This window comes from Apium graveolens, chromosome 6 (genome assembly GCF_009905375.1).
Source record: "Apium graveolens cultivar Ventura chromosome 6, ASM990537v1, whole genome shotgun sequence".
NCBI lineage: Eukaryota > Viridiplantae > Streptophyta > Magnoliopsida > Apiales > Apiaceae > Apium > Apium graveolens.
In genome coordinates, this window is record NC_133652.1 from 92,006,158 (window position 1) to 92,013,949 (window position 7,792).

The following is a 7,792-nucleotide window of genomic DNA, read 5'->3' on the forward strand; positions in this document are numbered from 1 at the left end:
CTGACAATATACAAATATGCTCATTTCATTTAGAGATCTGTCAAAAGCAGCTGTGATCCTTGAGACTTCAGTCTTTATAGCATTCATGTACATGTCATTGTTTGGATTAGAGATCTCCAGCTTGTCCAGAAGATGTAGAAACTGCCTATCATTGTTTGTGCTCAGCTGAGGCATATCAAGTACTCTCCTAGCTTCATCCCATTTTTCACCAGTCTTCAATCTGACATCTCTTCTCCTTTCTTGAGCTTTAATGTCATGAAGACGTTGCTTTTGAAGAGTTTCTGTTCTTTGGATGTCTTTCCTCATGTTAATGATCTGGGATACCTTTTTGAGTTCAGCTTCTTTTCTTTTCAACTCTGACTGCTGCTGCTGAAACTCTTTCTCAAACGGAGGATCCACTGGAGCTTCCTCTTCCCATTCTCCAAAATCACTTTCCTCCTTAGCTTCAAAGAAACCATCTTTATCTCCCAAGACTGATTCAGTGGGAACGTCATAAATATCAAAGTCATCATGTTCTCCACTATAGTAGATATCATCAGGCTTCCATGTGCCTCCAGCAGACGAATCTTTTTCTTTTCCCTTTTTACTTCTCCCTTCCTTCTCCCCCTTAGTTGAGGAATCCTCTACAGACTTTCCCTTAGATCCTCCATGACCTCCGTCACCTCCAGAGCCTGAGCCTCCACCAGACGGCCCTTCAAAGAAAGTCCTTTGGTCTTCATTGGGGCAGTGAGAATTTTTGATCATGAAGTACAAGTGCTTCATCCCTTCATTCAGATGTTCCATACCCGTCTCTATCTTCAGAAATCTGGAGGAATCCAGTGAATGATTTATTTCAACCAAGTCTTCAAGAGAAGTCATTCTTGTATGGAGAGAGCAGAAGTTTGAAATGTCTTCAGCTGATAACGTTGGAGATGCCTGGATTGAGTTAAGCTTTGGTACAACAGATGTCTTCAAATCTGATATTTCAGTCCTGATGAGAGCCATCTAATTATTGACAGAGGTGGAAGAAGAAGACCGTTCAACCACTTGTGCTTTAAATGATTTAGCTTCAGCCTGACTTTTTGCAAGTTGTTCCTTGAGATCAGCAATTTGAGCTAACAGATTTTCAGTGTTTGTGTCTGTGTGTGCGCTCACCTGAATATCTCTCCTGTTTAATTCACTCAACTCACGTGCTTGTGTATCTCTCAATATAATTGCTCTTGAGGAGTCTTCCTGATGCTGATCTTCTGTACCTGCATTTACAATCACCCTAGCCTCTTCAAGAGAGGTCAGTGGTGGTGCAATGGGAATTCGCGAGTCCCGATCCTCAGTCAAACCTATCTTTTCATGTGAAATAGATGTCTGAATTGCTTCAGGGATAGATTGACCGAGTTGCCCTCCACTTTCTCCAGATAAATCTGCGAGTGGAGAATCCCGTGAGGGAGCCAGAGGTGTTGGATCTGAGAGGGGAGAAAATGACTCTATTAAAGGTGGCTGAGAGTCAGATTTTCCCTCAGAAGCATGTGGCTGCTCTTCTGCCGTAACTATGGCAGGCACTGTAACCGACTCAATGTGCACTCCTCGCTCCGTGTCCTGAGTATCATCTACTGGTCTATATGTTTCCATTGTGAGTAATGGAATTGTGCTTGACTCAGTACAGGATGTCATGGCCCTATGGCGAATTTCAATAGATTCATCCTGTTGAGAGAATGTTTCTAGTAACTGTTCAGTGGCCATTTCAAAGTCCATGTCCTGTTGGGAGGACAAGGATGGGCTTTCAGATACCTCAGTAAATGTTCTTCTTTTCTTGGGTGGAGGCAGAGCTGAGGGTTCATTCACATCCACTAACATACTACTTCCTACTAAACTTCTAGGCAACATTTTAGACAGTGGGGGAGAGGTTGAGATAGGTTGTGACTCTGTGTTTGACTCTATGACCTGGGATTGAAGCTGTGGTTCTACAACTTCATGGTCAGTCCTATCAACCACTGGGGGTCTTTCAACAGAAGTAGGAATAGGTTGAGTTTGAGGAATTATTACCTGCAGAGGAAGAGCATCTGATGTTTGAGCCTGGGTGGTTTGAACCACTGGAGGTTGAGCTTGCTGTTCATGACCGGGAAGATTGAAGATAGGTAAAGGAATGTAAGTGGCCATGAAAGCAGATACAAGTACTGGAACTTGCATGAATTTGAAGGTTGTGTCTTGGAGAATGTAAATCTTTTTGCTTACTGGAGGGGGTTCGGTTACTGAAGAGTTAGCAAAAAGGGCTTTATGCTCAGATGAGAGAAGATGTTCTGCTATGAGCATGAGAAAACGAGCGTAGTAGCACGAGACCCTACGATTTATAGAATGATCACGTAAAGCAGTAGTGAGACGTCTCAGAAGAATGGGTAAAAGTAGTTTGCCAAAATTGATCCTTTGATTGAAAACAACCGCAAGACCAATATACTGCAGAGTGGAAGTGATGTTGTGAAAGTTGGATTTAGTGCAGTTGGAAAACACTTTAGAAAGTGTATCGAAGAAAATGTCCCATTCAAAAACCAAATTGGATTTAGACAACTTGGTTAAATTAATCACCCCCTGATAGTGAATAGCATGGAAAAAGTTTGAAATATCATTTTCAGAGGGCAAATTACAGAAATTGTCCAATGGAAAATTTAACGCTCGATTGACGACTGTTTCATCAACCACATACTGTGTGTTTGCCACGGTGAATGAAAAAGATTTAAAATCATCGGTCACAGTAGAGGTTGTGCAAATCAGTCTGAGCAGATCAACATTTAAAATCACATTTGATTTAATAGCAGAGCTAACAATCAAATGGTCATTTAAAAATCTAATCCTTGGCTTAAATTTTTCCACATCACATTTATCTGGATTAAAATAACCAACAAGATTATACGAAACAATTTGGAAATTGAGAGCCATTAAAAAAATAATAAAACACACACTTTCAGAATTTTAAGAATTAAATTAAGAGAATTCGAATTAAAAAAAATTAATAATTCGAATTAAATCAATTATATCCGAAAAATTTAAAAAGTAATGTATCTCATTAAAGTTCTTAACTCACGATAATAGATCTGAAAAACGCACAAGACACCAAACAAAATTAAAATACACACAAAAAAAACTGATTTTGGGGAAAAATCGAATTGAAGTAAAAAATGGGCAGCACTTCTGTATGTATATACGTGTATGTATATATCACAGGAGTGAAGTTTTTGTGAAGCTGAGTAAAAACTCGAGCAAGAAGTATTAAATGAGGCAGTTTTGATCTGTTCGAAATGAGAGAGAGAGAGAAATAAGAGAGAAAAAGAAAGAAACTGTTGGTATTTGAAAAACAAAAGAACTGTTTGATTTTACAAAACAAAAAGACGTTAAGAAGACAACTGGTATGACAATCGAGGAAAGTCATACCGATTGTCTTCCCGATTGTCATACCAGGCAATTGAGAAACAAAAAAAATACTAATAATATAACTGGTATGACAATCTGATAGTCATACCGATTGTCATACCAGTACTAAATAAAACAAATATTATCTAAAATAAATTTTATTACTGGCATGACAATCAATAATCATACTGATTGTCTTGCCAGTTATAAAATTAAACTGAATTTAGAATTAAAAATAATAACAAATAAATATATACTGAAATGACTTTCAGCAAGACAATTTCAATTGTCTTGCCGATTGTCATTCAAGTATAAAGATAAAACAAATATATATATTTATATACTGAAATGACTTTCAGCAAGACAATTTCAATTGTCTTGCCGATTGTCATTCTAGTATAGAATAAAAAGAAATATATATATATATTATATAAAACAAATATAAACAGTTTTTAACAAAAACAGAACACATAAAAAAATTTACAAAAAACTACAATAAATACTAATATAGATATGGCAGAAAATATTTACACAATTAAAATATTTCAGAGATAATTATATTTTCAGTCCAAAAATAGATTTCTTTTGAATTTTAGCAAATAAAATTCATAGAAAAATATTTTTAGAGAAAATAAAATATTCTGAGACATTAAAATTAACAAGTTGAATAAATAATTAAGATAAGATAATAAAAACTTACATAGAAATAAGTAAGAAATTATGGAAAATGATAAAATAAATTTGCAAATGAATTTTTCATTTATGAAAAATTCATTTGTAAATTCACTCAAGAACAGATTTCAGATATTCACAAGTTTAATCACTAAAGCTATTCAACATACCCAATTTACCAACTAATTTGGTAAATGTGGATTCATCAAGAGGTTTAGTGAAAATATCCGCTATTTGTTCTTCTGTTGGAACAAAAAATAGTTCAACGGTACCATTCATGACGTGCTCTCTAATAAAATGATACATGATGTCAATGTGCTTGGTCCTTGTATGCTGCACAGGGTTGTTGGTGATGGCTATTGCACTTGTATTGTCACATAGAATAGGTATTTTGTTCAATACAGAGCCATAGTCCCGTAGCTGATTCCTAATCAACAAGATCTGAGCACAGCAGCTTCCAGCACCAATATATTCAGCCTCGGCCGTTGAATTTGAAACTGTTTGTTGTTTCTTGTTGTACCATAAGACTAGTCTGCTACCTAGGAATTGACAACTCCCTGAGGTCCTTTTCCAATCAACAACACTTCCTGCGTAATCTGAATCTGTATATCCAACAAGGTTAAAACCAGATTCTTTAGGGTACCAAATACCTAGATTTGGTGTTCCCTTAAGATATCTTAAGATTCGTTTAACAGCAACGAGATGAATATCTCTAGGATCCGCTTGGAACCTTGCACATAAGCATGTAGCATACATAATATCTGGTCTACTTGCAGTAAGATAGAGTAACGAGCCAATCATACCTATGTAGCTTGTGACATCTACCTTAATGGAGTTTTCACATGGTCCAAGCTTGACAGCTGTAGTTGACGGAGTCCTTGCTGATGCAGAATCCTCTAGATTATACTTTTTGAGGAGTTCATGGAGATACTTGGATTGACAAATAAAAGTTCCATCTAACCTTTGATTTACTTGTAATCCAAGAAAGAACTTCAGCTCTCCCATCATGCTCATTTCAAATTTGTTGTGCATTAACTTATCAAATCTCTTACAGAGATTATCATTAGTAGACCCAAATATTATATCATCCACATAGACTTGGACTAATATAGTATCATTCTTATGCTTTTTAGAAAAGAGAGTTTTGTCTATGACACCTCTAATAAAGCTATTTTTAATAAGAAATTCAGAGAGAGTGTCATACCATTTTCTCGGAGACTGTTTGAGTCCATAGATAGCCTTGAAAAGAAAGTAGACAAAATCCAAATGATCTGGATCTTCAAAACCAGGAGGTTGCTCTATATATACCTCTTCATCCAGCTTTCCATTCAGAAAGGCACTCTTGACATCCATTTGATAAACTTTAAAGTTAGAGAATGCTGCAAATGCCAGAAATATCCTGATGGCCTCTAGTCTAGCCACTGGAGCATAGGTTTCATCATAATCAATGCCTTCAGCTTGAGAATACCCTTTAGCTACCAGTCTTGCTTTGTTTCTTGTAACCACACCATCTTCATCTAGTTTATTCCTGAATACCCACCGAGTACCAACAGCTTTCTTGTGTGTAGGTCTAGGTACCAGTTTCCAGACTTGTTGATGTTCAAACTGATTGAGTTCATCTTGCATAGCAATCACCCAATTTGGATCAGTCAGTGCTTCCTCAATCTTCTTAGGTTCCATCTCAGAAAGAAATCCTGAGAACAAACACTCATTTTGAGTAGCACGTCTAGCTCTGACTCCAACATCTGGATCACCAATAATCAACTCAAAAGGATGAGCTTTATTCCAGACAGTCTTTCTTGGAAGATTTGATCTTGATGATTCACCTTGAAATTCATTGGGATGTTGTATCCTACTAGTTGATCCTTCAACATCTCCCCCTGAGTTGTTGCCATGTTGACTTGAAGATTCTCCATCAGTAGCAGTGGTATCTCCATTGTTGCCAAAGTTTCCATCACCATTACCTTGAGTATCATCATGATTAACAGGTTCTTCACCAGCAACAACCTCAGGTTCTTGATCGTGTTCTGATTCTGAATCTGACATGTCATCAAACTTCAGTTTCTCAGAAGGATCTTCAGTTTGGATACTAGGGAGTTTAGTGTCATCAAAGGTAACATTGACACTTTCAGTTACTTTGTGTTGATCAATGATATACACCCTGTATGATCTTCTTCCATATCCAACAAAAATACCCTCATATGCCTTTGCCTCGAATTTACCACGACGATCATCTCCATCCTTGAGCATGAAGCATCTGGCACCAAATACATGAAAGTATTTGATAGAAGGTTTCTGTTCATTCAAAATCTCATAAGGAGTTTCCATGAAGTCTTTGTTAATTAGAGTTCGATTCTGAGTATAACATGCAGTATTGACAGCTTCAGCTCAAAAGTACATTGGAAGACCTGATTCACTTAACATCGTTCTTGCAGCTTCAATCAATGTACGATTCTTCCATTCTACCACTCCATTTTGCTGAGGGGTTCTAGGAGCTGAAAATTGTCTGGTAATCCCTTTGTCTGTACAGAATCCATTGAGAAGTGAATTCTTGAATTCTGTTCCATTATCTGACCTTATTGCTCTAACAAGGACATTAGAATCTAACTCGATCAACTTGATATGATCAATCACAACTTGTGGTGTTTCATCCTTAGAGTGAAGGAATAAAACCCACGTATACGTGGAATAGTCATCAACTATCACAAGACAGTAACACTTCTTTGACATCGAAAGGACATTAACTGGTCCAAATAAATCCATGTGCAATAATTGCAGAACACCAGTTATGGAGGATGTGTCAGTGCCTCTGTGACTTGCTTTCTTTGACTTTCCTTTCTGGAAAGCCTCATACAGTCCTTCTGGGGAGAATTCCAGCTGAGGCAGACCTCTGACCAATTCTCTTTTGACAAGAGAATTCATTGTTTTGAAATTGAGATGAGAAAGTCTCTTGTGCCATAGCCAACTCTCATCAGACGATGCCTTTGCATAGAAACAATTGACTTCAGGATTGCTTCCAATGATCAGCTACGAACAGATTTCCTTTCTGGATTCCCATCAAAGAGGGTTTTTCATTTTTCTTGTGCAGAATCTGACACTTCAGCTTGTCGAATAAAACATTGTAGCCGTTGTCACAGAATTGACTAATGCTAAGCAGATTGTGTTCAAGTCCTTGCACAACATACACATTTTCAATGATAACATTTCCAGCTAGCAAACATCCATATCCCTCAGTTAAACCTTTGATGTTATCTCTAAAGGTAACCACTGGGCCAGCTTTCTCAACCACATTTGATAGCAGGGCTCTATCTCCGGTCATATGTCTTGACGATCCGCTGTCAAGAATCCACACTACTGGTTGTACCTGTTTAATGCCCTCTTTTCTTGACGATGAGGTGTTTGCATCACTAGCCATGAGAGCAAGATTCCCAACTTCTTCATCTTCACTATCAGTATCATCCCAGCTTCTTCCCTTTGCCAGGTAAGCCCTTTCAGATTTACTCTTCTGATTAGAATCATAAGAGTTCTTCCTAACTTGTTTTGGCTTCCTGCATTCTGTGGAAAAGTGTCCCAACTCATTGCAGTTGAAGCTTTGAATGGTGCTTTGATCAACCATCCCTGTTTTGTACCCACCACTGCTGGTGTTAGAGGATGAAGATCCACCTTTCTGGAACCTGTTGTAGTTGGACTTGTACTTGAACTTGGGATTCCTCTTGAATCTGACACTGGAGAATCTCTTGAC